The sequence below is a fragment of the Sorex araneus genome, chromosome 4 (assembly GCF_027595985.1).
Source record: "Sorex araneus isolate mSorAra2 chromosome 4, mSorAra2.pri, whole genome shotgun sequence".
Lineage (NCBI taxonomy): Eukaryota > Metazoa > Chordata > Mammalia > Eulipotyphla > Soricidae > Sorex > Sorex araneus.
In genome coordinates, this window is record NC_073305.1 from 86710113 (window position 1) to 86730439 (window position 20327).

At 41.6% G+C, this 20327-nt stretch overlaps 1 protein-coding gene across 1 annotated transcript in view; it reads right to left on the bottom strand.

The window, feature by feature from the left end:
* PKHD1 (PKHD1 ciliary IPT domain containing fibrocystin/polyductin) overlaps positions 1–20327 on the bottom strand; it is a 552653-nt gene that overhangs the window by 430224 nt on the left and 102102 nt on the right. The gene's annotated exons all lie outside the window — the stretch shown is intronic.

A 20327-nucleotide genomic window follows, 5' to 3' on the forward strand; every position in this document is an offset into this window, starting at 1 on the left:
ACACAAATGCACGTGCACGCGTGCACACACACACACACACACACACACACACACACACTTTAACTGAGGTCCTGCAGACTACTTACTGGAGGTTTATGCTTGTTTTATGTGGCCACTCTGCTTTTTCATTTGCTTAGCTGATTTGTTAAAACCAAACACACTAGGGGCTAGAGCAGTAGCACAGTGGGTAGGTAGGGTCTACCTGCACGCGGCAGACCCAGGTTCAATTCCCAGCATCCCATATGGTCCCCTGGGCACTGCCAGGGGTAATTCCTGAGTGCAGAGCCAGGAGTAACCCCTGTGCATCTCCGAGTGTGACCCAAAAAGAAAAAAAAAAGAAAAAAAACAAACACACTAGCACCAGAGATGGAGACTATGGCACTTGACTTTCATGAAACTGAAGCTGAGACCTAGACTAGCTAATTCCTAGTTTGAATTCCACCCTTCAGATAAGGGTCCTAAACACAGAGCCAGGAGTGGTCCATGAGCACTACTGGACGTCAACCCCCTTCAAAAGCAAACACTCTACTGAACTGTAAGGTAGGTTTACTCAAAACACTTTGTTTCTTTTTCACTTATTTTCACTGATGATTTCACTTATTAGCAACTTATACAGAATTTTTTCACACCACAGTCAAAATTGCATGCAATGATGCCTTTAGTTATCAGAAAAAGTGAGGAGAATCAGATAAAAAGTTTTAATTTATAATTTAAAAAAGAAAGTGAGGTCATTGTGGCTGTTTTTGTTCACCATTAATGTCTATTTTTTATCTTCTCTTCATCAATAGCCCCCAATTTCACTTCCAAATCTAACTGTTATAGTTTTCTTACCCAGACATTTAGAGGGGAATTAGTTCTATTCTAAGGTCTACTAATTAGACATTAATTGCCCCAAAATAATAAACCATGCCTGTGATCATGAGCAAAGTTTAAGTAATTCACTGAAAAACAGTGATTGTTTTCTCAGATCCAGATAATTTCATGGAGGGTGTTTAAAGCATAGGGATTATGATAGTTAGTGAAAGCATGGTATCAGTAAAAGAGGAGACGAGTGAGAATTCAGAGTATAGAAAGAGGCTAATTTTATCCTGACTCTGTCATTAATCCATAATTTCTTATTCATGAGTCTATCTCAAGATGCAACTAACTATAACTGCCACCAAAAACATAAACCAAGTTATGTTTTCATATGGACTCCTAAAGAAGAATTAAAGATCCAGGTAGACTACAGTGAATCAAGCCACAAGGTGATATACAGTGCTGTTAGTCTCTGGTTTGATTAGATGCAGTAATAAAAGTATTTCAGGTAAAATGCCAAATATGTGTTCATTTTTGCTCATACAAAGTGTAAGCTAAATGGTGGCAGCTCTGGAAACTGGCACAGCTATAAGTTGACCCCACGGTCTAGGTCATCTAGTCATCATAGAAAAGGAAAGGAAAGAACTAGAAAGTTTAATTCCTGATATTAAATGTTTCTACCCATTTTCTAAGCAAGTTGTATGGTGCACTGCAAAAACTTTCTATGCTCAAGATAGATGAAAACTGGAAATTGAAGATGATTATCTGATAGAGTACTCAATGTAAGCAGTACTCTGTATGGCAGAGTATAAGATTCTCTTAGAAATCAGAACCAATTCTCAAAAATCAGTTAAACATACATTCAAATTTGAGGTTGCAAATACTTAATCAAAAGTAAAGAAATTATTCACAATGATTCTAAGAAGAGAATCTGAAGATACTAACAAACTGATTATTATACCTTAGAGAGACCAGGCTTCATTCAAAAAATCAACAAAATCAGGACATGCTTTCCTGTTATTTGTTTAGTTTTTAAATGTAAAGCAAGTTCTTACAAATAATTTATTATCACACTAAGTGAGAGACTTCACATTTCTTTCCTTCTTCCTTAAAAAAGGATACATTTCCTTCATTAGGGGGTTGCTGAGATGAATCCCCATAATGGGTGTTTTATAGAGAAGCCTCCCTCACCCATACATTTTCTCCTTGACTTTCATCTATTTAGTTTCCATAGAGAAGAACAGTCAGAGAACTGTCTGAACCATGCTTGGGTTAAAGATAGACTTTCATCAATACTTTTGCCAATAGCCCATTATCCGCTACCATTAGCAAAGAACAAACAAAAAGCCAGAAGAGGTTGCCTAATTATTCATACACTGCACAAAGCAACCCTAAAAGGCAGTAACTAAATGCATCATAGAATTGAATAGGGTAGATAAATACTCCATTGATGGTCAATGAGATTAGTTTAGTGCCACCCCCTCCCCACAACACACACACACACACACACACACACACACACACACACACAGAACAAAACACCAAGAACTGAAAGAATCACAAAGGACAAACAGTGTGCAGTCAAAAGTCAAAAATGGATTAAAGAACTCTACATCAGACCAGAGTCCATAAGGAACATGGAAGAAAAGGTAAGCAAACCCCTCCACGACATTGAAGGTAAAGGTATCTTCAAAGATGAAACGCCACTGACCAAGTAAGTGGAAGCAAAGATAAACAAATGGGACTATCTTAAACTAAGAACTTTTTGCATCTCAGAAGAAACAGTTACCAGGATACAAAGACTGCCTACGAAATGGGAAAGGATATTCACCCATACTCTTCTGATAAGAGGCTATTATCAAAGATATTCAAGGCACTAGTTGAAGTCTTCAAGAAAAAAACATCCAACCCCATCAGAAAATGGGGTGATGGAATGAACAGAAACTTTCTCAAGGAAGAAATCTGAATGGTCAAAAAGCACATAAAAAGCATGCTCTTCATCACTAATCATCAGGGAGATGCGGATCAAAACAACAATGAGATATCACCTCACACCACAGAGACTGGCACACATCCAAAAGAACAAGAGCAACCAGTGCTGACATGGATGTGAGGAGAAAGGAACTCTCCTTCATTGTAGGTGGGAATTCCAACTGGTCCAGTCTTTTTGAAAAACAATATGGACATTCCTCAAAAAGTAAGAAATTGAGCTCCCATTTGACCCAGCAATAACACTCCTGGAAATATATCCGTGGGCCCAAAAACACGCAGAAGAAACACCATCTGCACTCCTATGTTCATTGTAGCACTACTCATAATAGCCAGAATCTGAAAACAACCTGAGTGCCTGAGAACAGAAGACTGGATAAAGAAACTGTGGTGCTGGATATGTACACAGGTGGAGGGATGTGTGTCGGAACACCGTTTGACTTAAACCTAATCATCAACAGCTTTGTAAAGGTCTATCTCACAGTGATTCAAAAAAAGAAAAAAATACTTAATTGTGCAGAAAACTCAGCATCTGAAACAACAATTTAAAAGTCTCAATAAGAAGTTAACATCAATTTTCCCATACAAATGATGATCCTGTAAAAGTAATCTCCATATCTCATGAATAATTTCAGTCAAAGATAAGTTTAACATTTTTATTTTTATTTTTATTTTTTGGGTTACACCTAGCACTACTCAGGATCTATTCCTGGATCTGCATTCAGGAATTACTTCTGGCGGTGTTCTGCGGTCCATTTGGAATAGCTAAGATCAAACACAGGTTGGCTGCATGCAAGGCAAAACTCTTGCATTACTATCATTCCAGCATCACCATATTTCTTTTCTTTGACTTATATCATAGCATCTAAACTGAAGCACAGGTTAGTTCTACCCAGCCCTTGTTTCTATCCTGTTTGACTGCATAAAAAAAAAAACTATGGTACATCTACACAATGGTATACTACACAGCTGGTAGGAAAAATGAAGTCATAAAATTTGCTTATAAATGGATGGACATGGAGAATACCATGCTGAGTGAAATAAATCAGGAGAGGGACAGATGTAGAATGACTACACTCATTTGTGGGATATAAAATATATATATATTGGTTGTAAGTTTGCCACAAGCATATGGGGGCAAAGGCAGTTATGACAGAGAAGGGACAAGAATGACAATAATAGTTGGAAATGACCACTGAGTGTTGAAAATAGGTAAGTGGATATATATGGTAACCTTTCAGTACCTAATTGCAAACCAAAATCCCCAAAAGAGGAGAGGGAGGGAAGAGACAGAGAAGAAAAGTGCCTGCCATTGTGGTAGGCTGAGGAGACAGCAGGGAATGGGGACAATGGTGGTGGACAATGTATACTGGTGAAGGGTTGGGTGCTGGAACACTACATAACTGAAACTCCATAATAATTAATAAATCAATGTGGAACTTTGTGGCCTTGGACTCTGGACTCAACAGGACCCGGAATCCTGCTATCCCCCAATCTCCAGTGATCCAGGGATCACACCCATAAGCCACACCCTGCCGGCACCAGATAATCTCCTCATTGGCCACTCTCCAGATCTCAACGGTTGCTCCTCCCAGACAGGAGTATAAAATGAGGCCCTCATCGCCATGCCACCGGACTCCACGCCAGGCTGCATTCACTCAGGGCACCCAGAAGGGAGAGGGGGGCAGGTGAGAACCCTCCCCGTGCCAAGGAACCCAGCCCCGGCAACCTCCACTACCCAACTGTGGTTGCGTGATACTTCATAAGTCACTTCCTACCCAATTTCCATAATTACCACACCATATTTGATGCAGTTAAGATGATGGGCAACAAATCATATATATTACTCTCTATGATTTGTTGCCTACTGTATTGACTGCATCAAATATGGTGTATATATAATATGTTATATATATGTGTGTGTGGTATATATATATATATATATATATATATATATATATAAACATATACCTCTTGGAGAACCCAGCAAGCTACCAAGAGTATCCCACCCACACAGGCAGAGCCTGGAAATCTACTCGTGGCATATTCGATATGCCAAAAACAGTAATGATAGGTCTCATTCCCCTGACCCTGAAAGAGCCTCCAATCATTGGGAAAAACGAGTAAGGAGAGGCTGCTAAAATCTCAGGGCTGGGAAGAATAGAGACATTACTGGTTTCGCTCGAGTAAATCGATGAACAATGAGATGACAGTGATACAAGTTACAGTGAATTAAATAATGCATGTAAAAATAAATAAAACAACACCCCAACTGCTGGAGTGATAGAACAGTAGATAGTGCGTTTACCTTGCATAAGGCCGACTTGAGTTCAAACCTTGGCACCACATAACAGTCCCCTGAGGACCGTCAGGAGGGACTCCAAATGCAGAGTCAGGAATAGCCCCTGAGCACCATAGGGTGTGGCCCCCAAACCAAAAACCAATTGACTAACAAAATAAATAAAACAGTGCCCTGAAAAAAGAAAATCTGTCCCTTGAGGTAAATGCTAGATTTGATGAAGTCACTTTCCATAACATTTTCAGTATTTTAGTGTTTAAACAATCACATTTTCCCTCATTCGAAAGAAGACATGGTTCCTATTTGGCTGTACCTAAATCTCCTCGTTCTCTCGACTCTGGTTGCTACTGCAGCCATCTGCAACAGGACTCCAAGATTGTCTGACAGACCAAAACATGCATTTAAGGAATAGTTACTGTGCCCTGCAAATAAAGAACATACCTCATTCCAGTGGTGCTAATAATAAGAATTTTGAATAGAAAGCTAAATGGCTAAGGAAATAGAATTATTGAAAGGATATCACTTAAGAGAAATCCAAGTTTTCAGAATTAACTGAACTACCTATTGTACTTCAAGAGCAAGACAGTAGACATTGCTCAAGTATAAATGCTATATACATTAAATTCAAAATAGCTGCCATTTTAAATTTTAGCAAAATGCAAAATATTTGAACTGGAGCGATAGCACAGTGGGTAGGGCATTTCCCTTGTACATGGCCGACCTGAGTTCAATTCCTTCATCCCTCTCAGAGTGCCTGGCAAGCTACTGAGAGTACCCAGCCCACATGACAGAGCCTGGCAAGCTACCCATGGCATATTTGATATGCCAAAAACAGTAACAAATATCACAGTGGAGATGTTACTGGCGCCCGCAGATGACAGTGCTACAGCGCTACAGTGCAAAATATTTAGCATGACTGAAAAGAAAACACATATCTGAACACTTATGAAACTCTCATTCTTTATTTCCCCAACACAAATACAACCACCCTGTTTGTTGTCATCACCAAAACCAATAACACGCAAACATATACATGTAAAACATAAGTATTACATCAAATTTCTGAAACTTATTCAACTACTATATGAAACCCTTCATACCTGAGAACCTACTTATGGTTGAATTCTTGCAATTCTCCATAAGGCTTCAGGGACATGATGATGATTTACTATGTCTCCAGGAATTAAACTAATGGGCATCTAAAAAAAGTAAGCTCACATAAAGAATTAAATATATTGGTAATGTAACATACTCATAATCATAGTTTTCATACTTTATTGTTAAGTAATTCCATATAATCCTGTGTCATATAGGGAAACAGAGGCATGAGGTCACACAAATGACTCATCCATGGTTATTCATGAGTGAGCAAACAAATACAAACATTTCTGTTCTTTGCTCACCAAGCCTAATGGGCCCTGTTTAATTCAAAGAAACCTAAGATGAGACCCCCGTACCACCCATAACAACCTCATAGCACTCATGCCTATCTGACGGCTACAAAAAGTCTCATACTTGGGAAGACTCAGAAATCTGATCATTACATTCCCACAGTCAGACAGAAAAGGAACCCACATATTTCTGCACGGTATTAAGTTTCGCTGAGAAAATTCTGCACAGTATTTGTTTAGACCAGGCTGGTTTCAATTTATGAAGCTGTACTTTAGAAGAAAATAATCATATCATGTCCCAATGGGACTGCTTTCTCTTGCCATTAATACAGACCTTTTCACATGCTAATAAAGATCACTGTTTTCCACTGAGAACAGACTATTATTTTAAGATAAAAATTATGAGCAGCTTTGTAAGTGCCCATCTACAGATGAATGAACAACAACAACAAAAATTGGATGTAGAGAGAAAGATAGAGACAATGGAATACTACTCAGCTATTCAAAACGATAAACTATAACCACTGTGCTACATGGATGAAGTCGGAAGATGTATAATTCAATGTAATCAGTCAGATAAAGATAAACACTGTGTGGTTTCATTCAAGTGGAAAATAAATGAAGCAAACAATGCCAAAATAAAAACAAGCCCTCAGATAGAGAAAACAGATTGATCGTTACCAGAGGGGAAGTGGGTTAGGGAGTGGGTAAAATGAATAAAAGGGGTGAATTGTATGATATTTGATAGGAAACTAGACTTCATGCTGAATATATCTAGCACAAGTTACAGTGATGTACATTTAAAACTATAAACTAAGGTTGTATCAATACAAATTTAATTTTTAAAATACAAAGAAGCAAGCACAGTTTACCAAAGTATGATTAATACTTTGTATGACAATAATTACTCAGTGATATTATGATAACTGCAAGTGATAAGACTTTTTTTTAGAGCAAACTGAGACAAAAAAAAATAAATAGCAAAAAAAAAGTAATAGCACAGTGGATAGGGCGTTTGCCTGGCCAACGCAGGTTAGAATCCCAGCATCCCATATGGTCCCTGAGCACCGCCAAGAGTAATTCCTGAATGCAGAGCCAGGAGTAACCCTTGTGCATCGTCGGGTGTGACCCAAAAATAAAAAGAAAAAAAAAAGAGTGAAAAAGCTTCAAAGTCAGTCTCATTCATTAACTATTAACATGCCTAATTGTGAGAGAAAAGGTTGATGTCATGAACTTGCTAATATGAAGTTACTGAGAAACAAGAACAACTAATTTATTAAGATAAATTAATGTAGCCTGAATTCAGACTGAACATTTGATGGCTTTCCTATTTTTAAATAAATAACAAAAAGGAAAGTGATAATGATAAATCTTGGGTTTAAGAACTTGGCAGGTTCTGATTATGGTAATTCCTCCATAAACACTGTCATTAAATGTAACACCTAACTTTTCACAACAGTTTGACAGCGCTCACACACTTATCATTGTTAACTGCGCAAGTCCTTTATGTATTTAACCTAAAGCAGTGATACTTGGCTCATGAGGAGGAGTTCCCATGAGTGAGTTGGCATGATAGGTGAATGACACGTATATTTAATTCTCACCACCATATAAGGCAGGAATGAGCAGTGAGGTTAAGAAATTCAGAGAACTTAAGGAATTTTACCCTCAATTATATAACAAGTAGAAGAAGAATGAGTCTGAAACACAGTTTGATTCCAGTGCCCAAGCACATAACTACTATATCATAATGTTTCTGTGGAAACTTAGGGTCCCTTCTCACACTATACTTACTGTCTTCCACTCTCCAAAAGCTGAACATCAAACAAAGCTGGCCTTAATCAACTGAAAGGGTAAATGACTTTCCACTCAAAGTCAGATTGGAGTATTGTCCTAACTAATACTGCCTTGTTTGCCATGAGTCATATTTGGCCCTTCTACTTGACCTTTTCAGATGTGAAACACTGTGGTTCCCTAACACCTTGCCTGTCTCTCAGTAGGCAACTAGTATATAAGAAGAACCTCATTTCATAGAGAAATACAGGCTGGATTTTTCCTAAGTCATGGGAAATGCATCTCTACATCTCTGGTGCCTCACATGACAACCAGTTCAACCCTGCTTCCTGCAGGACGTGGCTCTGCTGTCACAAAACCCTGAAGATATGCATGGAATAAAAGAGGTGGTTTTAAAGGTAAAAGGGAGGAAGAGTGAGAAAGATGGAAGGAAAGAAGGAAGGAAGGAAGGAAGGAAGGAAGGAAGGAAGGAAGGAAGGAAGGAAGGAAGGAAGGAAGGAAGGAAGGAAGGAAGGAAGGAAGGAAGGAAGGAAGGAAGGAAGGAAGGAAGGAAGGAGTGGAAGGTCAGAGGGAAAGGATGGGAGAGAAACAGAGGAGGAGAAACAAATACAAATGATGAAAAAGGAAAGAAGATAGAAAAGAAGGAAGCAAGTATTTCAGTAAATGGAGAAAAAAATCAATTAGGGAGTGGAATGCAATTTTCAATTATCTTGTAACTGGCTATACCTACTAGAAAGAAAAGGTAAAATCTGTCACACCAATTTTCAGGAGATTGTTCTTAAACAACAAGTGAAGATTAAATTAAGCAGGAAGGTTTATTTTCGTTTTTGTTTTGCTTTTGTGATGCAAGATAGTTTTATTGAATGAAATTTACTTTGAAAGACAGAGAGAGAGGAAGTACATATTTAAGAGAGAACACGGTCTTCTCAGATTTGGATACAAAAAGTAAGCAAAGAAGCATAGAAACAGGGGTTGGAGCAATAGCACAGCGGGTAGGGTGTTTGCTTTGCACACGGCTGACCTGGGTTCGATTCCCAACATCCCATATGGTCCTCTGAGCACCGCCAGGAGTAATTCCTGAGTGCAAAGCCAGGAGTAACCCCTGTGCATCACCGGGTGTGACCCAAAAAGCAAAATAAGTAAAAGAAGCATAGAAACAAGCAAATAAGATACTTGTTCCATGGAGAATACAGGCTTGAAAACCCAAAGTTTTTATTTTTTTTATTTTATGTCACCTACAAGCTTTTATGTAACCACCGAAGAATGAATCAAATCCATTCAAGCACAAATGGAGCCACCTGAGAATCTCAGTGGGCTTGAGCTTGAGAAGCTGCTGCCCCATCACAATGCAATTAGCCTCCCTCCTCCCTCTTGCTACTTATCATCTAACCCCTCAACCTCAGAAAGCCTGGATTTCCTCCCCACCACATGTCCTCTACCTCGGAATGTCTTGCAGAACCTCCTAAGCCCAGCATCAATTGTTACACCTCATCATAGCTTCCTTCCATCTCTTCCCCTCGTCTGGATTCCCTGTCACTGAAACAGGAGTTTTTCAAACATGTTGGAGCCATGAAACCCTTCTTCCAACAGGGAGTTGCCTAGAACTAGTTCTTCCATAGGAGAATTCTAAATTAAGCCATGTAAGTCATCAAGGTTTGCTCTTCAACAAGGTCATTTTGCTTATATACTGCATTACTGCAACTTTTTTTTTGCATCAGTCCACAAACTTTCACTAAACAAAAAATAAATAAATAAAAAGCATACTGGAGTATTTTGTTTTAATTCCACTAACTCTAAACATTGACCTAGAACAAGACCCAATAATTATCATCATAACATTATAATGTCAACGCGTTAACATGATTGAAAAGTACAGTAATGAAAGAATCTTTATTTTTCCTGATTAAAATTTGGTGAGCAGCTGTGAGTCTGCATTTTTTCCAAATTGTTAGAAAAATCTTAGTCATCCTAGCACTAAACATGTTCCTGTGCACCTATTTCTATCTCTGTTCCACACCTGCATCCTTCACAGCAGCCCAGAACCCCACTTTCTGATTCATCATCCAAAGAGGCTCAGTCTTTGGTATTTGCTCCCCCCACACTGAGTTTGAAATAGGGTCTCCCAGGCAGATAGATTTTCTTTGGATGCTTGCCTTCTCCCAAGGATCCCAACTTTGCCCTGCCTGCTATCTAATGCTCTCAATCATTTTTGACCTGTGTTCTGTTTTGGTACAATGAAGAAGGTAAACCTGAAACTTGGGGTTTGAGAGGATAAATCTCCTTGTCCTCTTGCACCAAAGCCACACATCTCTCTATTCACATGTTAAGAGCAATAAAGCAAAACCTCAGAGGACAATCTATGTGGGTGGGATTTCATGAAGCTCCCAACTGCCAAGTTCAATGTGTCTCTAATTCAGCTTAATCTCTGCAGAAAAAGACTCCTTCCAGTCTACTTGGGGGAAAGAATTGAACTCAGTTACCAGGATTCTGGAGCTGACAGAGAAAAGAAGGTATGCAGGGAGCAAAGGGGAGGTGGATTTCTCTTCCTAAGTCAAATTTCATCTCCAAGATTTCAACTGAATTCGTCATCCTGACATTCCCCATGCTAGGAATAATGCACTAATACCTTCTAAGTTTAATTTGTCCAGAAATCATGCCTCTTAGTCCTTAAAAGTTTGGGGTGAAGGGGTGAGCGAGGGATCCAGTTATCCAGTTTTCTGGTGGGGTCACTGAGAAGTAGTTGCCTAGGGATCAAGCTCCTTAACGGTGAATTTCAAACTAGCCCTCCTTTTGCACTCTACTCGTTTTCTGGTACCTACATTTATTGAAATCCAATGCTCATCTAGGACACATTGCTTTTTGACTTAAATATCCCTTGTAGGAACTTAAGTTTTATTTGCCCCAATTCATTTTAAGTCATTTGCCATTCTCCAAACTGGAGTGATAGCACAGTGGGTAGGGCGTTTGCCTTGCACACAGCCAACCCGGGTTTGATTCCTCTGCCCCTCTCAGAGAGCCCTGCAAGCTATCTAGAGTATCCCACCCACACAGCAGAGTCTGGCAAGCTCCCTGTGGTATATTCGGTATGCCAAAAAACAGTAACAACAAGTCTCACAATGGAAACATTACTGGTGCCCGCTCGAGCAAATCGATGAACAATGGGACGACAGTGCTACAATGCCATTCTCCAATTTACTGCTCATTGTTACCGAGTGCAGTTGATATTGCATTTTATTTTGAGGGGTTCAATTCCCTGTAGCTTATTCCATTTTTATGATTTCTACTTAAAATAGGAATTTCCTGATTATTTGAGTAGGAATCCACTCTTCATTAAACCATGGTTTAGGTAATTAATAAGTTAATAAATTGTTACCTAAAATGTGGATTAATAACCACATTTTCAACAGTTATTACTCTGCTTTTTCCTCTTTGGGAAGGTCTTTGTTTACTACTCTTTTTTGTGTGCTATATCATCTTCCTTCTTGGATTCATCTAACAGTTTGCCAAGGTTCATTGTTCTTTAGCATGCAGAGAGGGTGACAGGCTTTCTGAATTTCATAGAACAATGTTCTATATTGCTCATTTGTTCTGGCTCTAAAAAGTTTTTGACTAGGCATAGGATTCTAAGCTTAAAATCATTTCCCAGAAAACTTCCATAGCATTGTTTCAAAAATCTTTTTTCCAACTGATAGACCTGATTTGGGGGGGGGGGTGATTTGGGGTTTTGGGATACACTCCTGGCTCTGAGCTCAGGGGTTACTCCTGGAAAGCTCAGGGGACCACATGGGGTACTGGAGATCAAACTCAAATTATCTGCATACAAGGTAAACACAATGCTTCCTGTATGATCATTCTGGCCCAGATCTTACGTGCTGAGAAATCGTTTTAAGTTACCATAACCAAAACTTCCAGGTAAACATTTGGATGTGTGGAATGAACATGAAAGAAGTCCTTGGAGGCAGGATGAGGAGAATGTGCTCTGTCCTGTTTTCCTTCCTTAACTGAGTTCACCCTGGAATTCCAGTCACCCAGGGCTTTATCAAGTTTATCATTGGTCATCGCTTCTCGGCCTTTTGGCTAAGATCAAGTGAAGTTTAGCATTGGTCCTAACATCCACAGCGATCCAAACCCATATTCTGTCCTTAGAGAAAATCATCTTTCTATTTGATGAGCTTCCCGTTAAGTCTTCATCTTGAAACTCATGGATTCAGCTACTCCAAGAATATAAGACCAGTTAAAACAAGAAAAGAAGAGGTGGGGTGCTGGAGCAATAGCACAGCGGGTAGGGTGTTTGCCTTGCACACAGCTGACCAAGGTTCGATTCCCAGCATCCCATATGGTCCCCTGAACACCGCTGGGGTAATTCCTGAGTGCAGAGCCAGGAGTAACACCTGTGCATCGGCAGGCATGACCCAAAAAGAAGGAAAGGGAAAGGAAAGGAAAGGAAAGGAAAGGAAAGGAAAGGAAAGGAAAGGAAAGGAAAGGAAAGGAAAGGAAAGGAAAGGAAAGGAAAGGAAAGGAAAGGAAAGGAAAGGAAAGGAAAGGAAAGGAAAGGAAAGGAAAGGAAAGGAAAGGAAAGGAAAGGAAAGGAAAGGAAGGAAAGGGGAGGGGAGGGGAGGGAAGGGAAGGGGAGGGGAGGGGAGGGAAGGGGAGGGGAGGGGAGGGGAGGGGAGGGGAAGGGGAGGGGAGGGAGGGGAGGGGAGGGGAAGGGGAGGGGAGGGGAGGGGAGGGGAGGGGAGGGGAGGGGAGGGAAGGAAGGGAAGGGGAGGGGAGGGGAGGGAAGGGAAGGGAAGGGAAGGGAAGGGAAGGGAAGGGAAGGGAAGGGAAGGGAAGGGAAGGGAAGGGAAGGGAAGGGAAGGGAAGGGAAGGGAAGGGAAGGGAAGGGAAGGGAAGGGAAGGGAAGGGGAAGGGAAGGGAAGAGAGAGGAAATGTCCACTATGCTTTTCCCAAGCCATCACTGTGTTCCTTATCCTGATGTGTTTTTTGTGGGGGGAGATTTGATTTTTTGGGGGGGTCACACCTGGTGATGCTCAGGGGTTACTCCTGGCTCTGCACTCAGGAATCACTCCTGGTGGTGCTCGGGGGACCATATGGGATGCTGGGAATCGAACCTGGGTCGGCCACATGCAAGGCAAATGCCCTATCCGCTGTGCTATTTCTCCAGCCCTATCCTGATGTTTGACTCCAGAGCTTGTTGGGAGGTTTCAGCGGAGGAAAACAGCTACTCATATATCCCCCACCAATAAAAAGAAAAATAAAATGGTCTTTCTCTGTTCTGGGAGGGTCATCATCTTCTCCTCTTCAACCACGCTCACAGCTTAACAGCTTCAGGAGGGGATCACATGGAATGAAGAGGGAGGAAGGGGGCATCTGTCCAGCCAATCGCATCAGTTGAATCTCTGACAGCCAATGGGTGACAGATGTTGCAGCCAGGTCCCCCGAACAACCAGTGACAGTGGATTCCTAAGTTTGGAAATTTTTCCAGAGCTCTACTGCAAAGTCAAGTGCACCGTTTGTATCAGTTTTCTCTCGACTGACTTTCTGTTGTGTTCTGCTGTGGTTTTGCTATCCATTCCATCCAAACTGCTATTTGTCTTTCAGAAATCCCTCCAAGCCTCCAACTATCCATGACACATTATTGCCTTTTCTACTCTATTCTGAAATTACAGTTTCTTTCTTTAATATCCTTTCTCTCCTTTCAACCTGTCACTGTGCCCCATAGACCATACAATCAAAATTTTGAGAAGGGAAAGATCAGTGTAGACATGCCAAAAGGAAAAGGCTGTAATGTATCCAGTCATTTCTCAATGCACTGGAGCTAGTCAGTAATGGTGGAGGTGGGGCTCCTCTAAACAGCCTCACGGGGCAACCCAGTTCAATGTTTGAGCAGATGAAATGATGCTGGTGCTGGGGACCAGTCTTGCAAGAAACAAAACTTCCTGGCAGTGCTCAGGGTCTGCGTGACACTAGGGACACAAGGTACAAACTCTGTACCTTTGTGCAAGGCATGAACTCCTAACCTAGAACTGACTCTCGGGTCCCACATTAAATGAATTTCAATGTCCTGGGATGTATAGTGATTAGTAAACAAGATGTTTTTTACCCTAGAATATTAGTGGGGTTCTTTAAATACTATCAGAAGAACACTAAAAATATAACAGTAACCAATCTTTACATGTGAATTGGTGTGGGTACGCCTGCATTGTATATATAAACTTCCAGTACAGGACTTGAACAGTTCCTGAGAAAACTTTGACCTGCCTGTCCTGTTCCTCCAAACTTCTCACAGTGCACTTTTTCCAGGCTCAGTTCCTGGAACACACCAGTGGACAAAGCAAGCAAACATTTCTACCTCCTTAGAGGTCATATTCTAGCAAGAAAAGTCATATATCACTAGTGGCTGCAGAGATGGAGGAAGGAAAATGACAAGTCTGGCATTTAGAGTGGGGAAGCACTGGGTTACAGTTATAGAGTGGTAATGGGAGACTTCATTGAGCTGTAACATTTCAGCAGAAATTTTAACTTGAGAGTTGTATTGAAAATGTAAGGGCAGGGGATGGACAGATAGGATAGAGCTAAGGGGGTTGCTTGAGTACAGTCCACCCCAGCTCAATCCCTGGCACTTTATCAATGGATACGTTCCCCTACATGTGTTTCCCAGACCATGGACAGGAGTGATCCCTGAGCACAGAGTCAGAGCAAACCCTAAGCACCACTGGGTAGCACTGTAGCACTGTTGTCCCATTATTCATCGATTTGCTTGAGCAGGCATCAGTAACAACTCCATTGTTGTTACTGTTTTTGGCATATAGAATATGCCACGGGTAGCTTGCCAGGCTCTGCCATGCAGGTGGGATACTCTCGGTAGCTTGCCGGGCTCTCCGAGAGGGATAGAGGAATAGAACCCAGGTCGGCCACATGCAAGTCAAACACCCTACCCACTGTGCTGGGTATCTCCGCAAAATAACAGCAACAAATGAGCAAGAGTATTCTCAATAGAAGCAAAAGAAAATACTTAGTTTTCAGAGTAGAAACAAACTTGGTATGTTCTAGGAATAGCAAGGGGCCAGTAAACACCAGACCCTGTAACAGAGCGAATTAAGACATGAAGTTTGAGAGGCTTCCGAAGGGGCTATTACAAAAACAGTCCTTTAGGTCAGCATATAGATGTGGCACTTTTTTTTAATACCTAATCTGGAATACATTGGAAGATTTTTCAGGGAGAAAAGTTAAATTACCTGAAAAACTCTGAAAGTGTCACTAGTACTCTAGCACAATAAATAGAAGGGAAACAAGAGTAGAAACAGGGAGACCAATAGGGCAAGACTCACAATAATAAGTAAAGGATGTTGGTGGCAGAAGCAGTTTCTACCAGTGGTCAGATTGAAGAGTCACTGTAGCACTGTAGCACTGTCATCCGTTGTTCATCAATTTGCTCGAGCGGGCACCAGTAATGTCTCCATTGTGAGACTTATTACTGTTTTTTTTGGCATATCAAATACACCACGGGTAGCTTGCCAGGCTCTGCCGTGCAGGCAGAATACTCTTGGTAGCTTACCGGGCTCTCTGAGAGGGACAGACGAATCAAACCCGGGTTCAGCTGCATGTAAGGCAAATGCCCTACCCGCTGTGCTATCCAACAGAATTCCCTGATGACCTGATGACTCTGATATGGGATTGAGGTATCACTTCAATATCCAGTGGAAGATATCAGTGCTGTGAATTTCAGGAAGCTACATTCACAAGAGAGTTCTAAGCGGGATGTTACTACTTTGGGGTCATCAGCATGAAGATCAGCAAGAAGTGGAAAGAGCTCCCAAAACTGAAAAAGAGGGGCCCAAGCAATACTATACCAGGTAGGGTGTTTGCCTTGCACTCAGCTGACCCAGGTTCTATCCCCAACATTCCATATGGTGCCCAAAGCACTGTTAGGAGTAATTACTGAGTGCAAAGCCAGGAATAGTCCCTGAGCATCACCAGATGTGACCCAAAAAAGCAATTATTTTTTAAAAATGAAAAATATAATTAAAATATCCTGAAATGTTGATACATAATGTTTTTCCCGCCATGTGTAATTTTTCATCTCTTTGAACATTTTGTCTAACACAACTGCCAAGGATTGAGGACCTTGGAAATCCTAGTTGTGTGCTCCCCCATCACTTGTGGTTGAGAGTTCAATCATCTCTCACCTGACTGAGAAGCTCCCACATCTTATGGATTTCCATAGGCCTCCCTGGCCAGCTGCCAGATCAATGAGGTTAGCAGGCTCCTGTGCTAGTGCAGCACCTCCTCGCAGAATACTTGTTCCTGGATAAAGGGCTAAATTCTTCCTCTGCCATTCCAACCTGATCCAATGCAACCATTCCAAAACCAGAATATTGCTTCCCTCCTACACTAATACACATGCTGTGGGTTTGGGGGGATTTGTTTGGGGGAGGGAATACCTGTGATGCTCAAGGCTTACAGTTGGCTCTGGAAGGCTCAGAGGACCATGTGGGGTTCCAAGGATCAAACTTGAATCAGCCCCATGCAAGGGAAGTACCCTACTCACTCTACTATCTTACCATTCCTGTGGGTGATTCTTAACCAGTGCATTGTGCAAATTAGCTTCTCCAACACAAGTAACTTTTCTCTGCATCTCCAAATGCCCAACTTTGCCTGTTTTTCTTTTTCTATTTTTTATATCTATATTTTATTTTTTTATTTTTTAAAAATTTTTAATTGAATCACTGCGGGATAGACCTTGTAAAGCTGTTCAGGATTAGGTTTCAGTCATACAATGTTCCAACACCCATCTCTCCACCACTGTGCATTTCCCAGCACCAGTGTCCCCAGTTTTCCTCCCATCACCCCCCACCTAACTCGCATCCTGCCTCTATGGCAGGCATCTCTCTCTTTCTCTCTCTCTTTTCCTCTCTCTCTCTCTCTCTCTCTCTCTCTCTCTCTCTCTCTCTCTCTCTCTCCCCCCGCCCCCCCCCCGTCTATCCCCTCCCCTCTCCTTTCACTGTCCATTTTCTTGATAAGAATCAAAATCCATGGAGAGAGAGTAAAAAGGAAATTGCTTGCTGTAGAAGTAGGGGATGGGGTTGGGTGGGGTGGGGGTGGAGGTGGCAGGAGAGATACTGGGGACATTGGTGGTAGGATATGTACACTGGTGGAAGGATGAGTGTTCGATCATAGTATGACTGAAACACAATCATGAAATCTTTGTAAATATCTCACAGTGATTCAATAATAAAAAAAAAGAATCAAAACCCTACTTACCTCAGTGGACCACTTTTAGTTCTAAGCCTTTTAGGTTTAATATTGGTTAGCCATTTCTCCCCCTACCTTTCTCCTCCACTGCAAGGAGCTTAGGTTTATTGAGTAATACCCATCACAATGTTCCTGAAGCATTCCCATTTCTTCCATATTTATCTTGAACTCCTCCTTTATGTCTGCTTCCCCTATCTGTTCACCTGTGACTAATAATATCAAATTTTTCAGAGATGTCTGGATTTGTATTTGTAAGTGAAATATTGCTTTTCTCTTTCCCGTATGTCCTTTGCATAGTTTACTTTAGAGCAATGTCCTTTTTGTATAGACACAAGAAGATGGTTAATGCTATGCTTTTAAAACTTGGGAATTAATTGACTCTGAATAATATTTACTCCCAGGCATCTGTCATATTTACTCAACTTAAGCCCCAGTTTCCCTTAGTTCCTAGCACCCCAGAAGCAAGAGTCTTGATGGAGGGACTGGATAGACCTAGAAAAAGTGGTAAACTACCTGGCATAGAAATGGGAAAGGCTAATTTCCATAGAACTTACAATAAGCTAAGAGCACAGTCATGGACAAACTCTGTCATGACCCAAAGAGAAGTGACTGGACAACGACCCTGCTGGGGTTAGGAAGGATTAATCTGGCCTGAGAACTATAGTCTGGGATCTCTAGCAAGATGTTACCAGGAGAGCCACCCTTTAAGCTTAATATATCTCTTACTGTGTCCATATAAAATGACCAGAAAGATTAAGAAGTAAATAAATTTAAGATGATTGTTTGTGGACTAAGGAAAGGAGAAGTATGTCCTTAGGTGAAATTCCACCCTTTAGCAGATCTCCAAGCAGGATGAGATTTTATTCTTAGAAGAGCTTCCCAGAAGAAAGGGCTTTATATATGCTACCTCACTTATGCGTAATTGCTACCTACAACACTTGGTGATTGTTCTATATAACTAGGCAGTGAAAGTGGGCTGGGGAAGGAGAATTTGGGCAGTGAGTGAGACTGGGAGGGAGCAGAGGAAGACCAGATTGGAATAAATAGCAATTGATCATCAACCAGCCTGGCCCCCATTTTCTCCTTCTTCCATCCATCACCATTGGCCATACAGGGTGGGAAAGTGGCCTGACCAATGGCCACACGTGGCAAGAGAGCGACCCATATATTTTGTGATCACACAGATCACCCTATCTTAAGACAACCTCTTCTACCTCAGATCCCCACGCCTGAATGACACGGGAAAGCATGTCGCCTGGGGAGTGTCTCCCAGCGTGAAGGCAGCAAGACAGATTGCTGCCTCAGGAGCAATGTTGGGAGAAATGTTGGGAGCAAAGGGTTCCGTGGACAAACAAGTTTGGATATATCCACACATGGTCCTCGCAGACAAGCACATTACATATTCATATGGCAACTGCTCTCAAAATTCTTTTAGCAAGAAAAAATAAAATGAGAATACAATGGATAAGGGCTGGAACAATAGCACAGTGGGTAGGGCATTTGCCTTGCACGCAGCCGACCTGGATTCTATTCCTTCGCCCCTCTCGGAGAGCCCAGCAAGCTACTGAGAATATCTTGTCCCCACAGCAGAGCCTGGCAAGCTACCAGTGACATATTAAATATGCCAAAAACAGTAGCAAGTCTTACAATGGAAACGTTACTAGTGCTCACTCAAGCAAATCAATGAGAAACGGGATGACAGTGACAGTGACAATGGATAAGGTGCCAGCTATGCATGAGGCAGATTCCAGATCAATCCCTGCATCACATCAGGTCATTTCCTGAGTATGGGCAGGAGTGATCCTGCCCATACTCAGCGCGGGAATAAACCTGAACACAGTTGGGTGTGGCTCTAAAACAGGAAATCAGAGGAGGGCAAGGCAAGAAGAGAACTAGAAACTGATGGGGCCTTAGGGGTAGTACATCAGATAGGGGGCATTCCTTGCATGCGGCTGACCTCGCTTTGATTCCGGCATCCCATATGTTCCTCCCCAAGCACTGCCATAAGTGATTCCTGAGTCAAGAGGAAACCCTAAACATTGCTGGGTGTGCCCCCAAAAGCCAAAAAAAAAAAAGTGAAGAGTACTGAAAACGGAATAGTGGGCTTTTGAGAAGAGTTCAAATGGGCCATAAGCTGAGAGACAGCTTTGGTGCGTGCAATGAAGGAGGAGTTGACAGCCCTGAGTGGCCACTGCAGGGACAATGAACAAGAGCAACCTGCAGTAGTGACAGACAGACGCACAGTGAGAGCCCCGCTGGTTGCAGGCAGGAAGAGGGGAAAGCGCAGAGAGGCCAAGCTGCTTGGAACCACATCCATGTCCTGCACTCACTCAGAAGTTACCACAAAGTGAATGCTAGAGGCTGGAAAACCCAGCTTGGGCTTGGGAACATTTAGCTGAAGTCAGCAGCAGTCACAAGAGAATCTGCTATTGTGTGTGGCACTTAATAGGCACTCAATAAATGGTTCAAATAAAGGAGACCAAAGAAAAGCAACCCAAGAAAATACAAAGGAAAATCTGAGAAGTGCTTCCACAAGGAGAAAGGCACCTAGGGGAGTAGGTGTTCAATATACATATATATGTATATATACATACATACATATATATGTAGTATACTTATTATTGACACTGTATTACTGTCATCCCATTTTTCATTGATTTGCTTGAGAGGACATCAGTAACATCTCCATTCGTCCTAGCCCTGAGATTTTAGAAGCCTCTCTTTACTTGTTCTTCCCAGTGGTGCTGCATTGGAGGCTCTTTCAGGGTCAGGGGAATGAGACCCATCATTGTTACTGTATT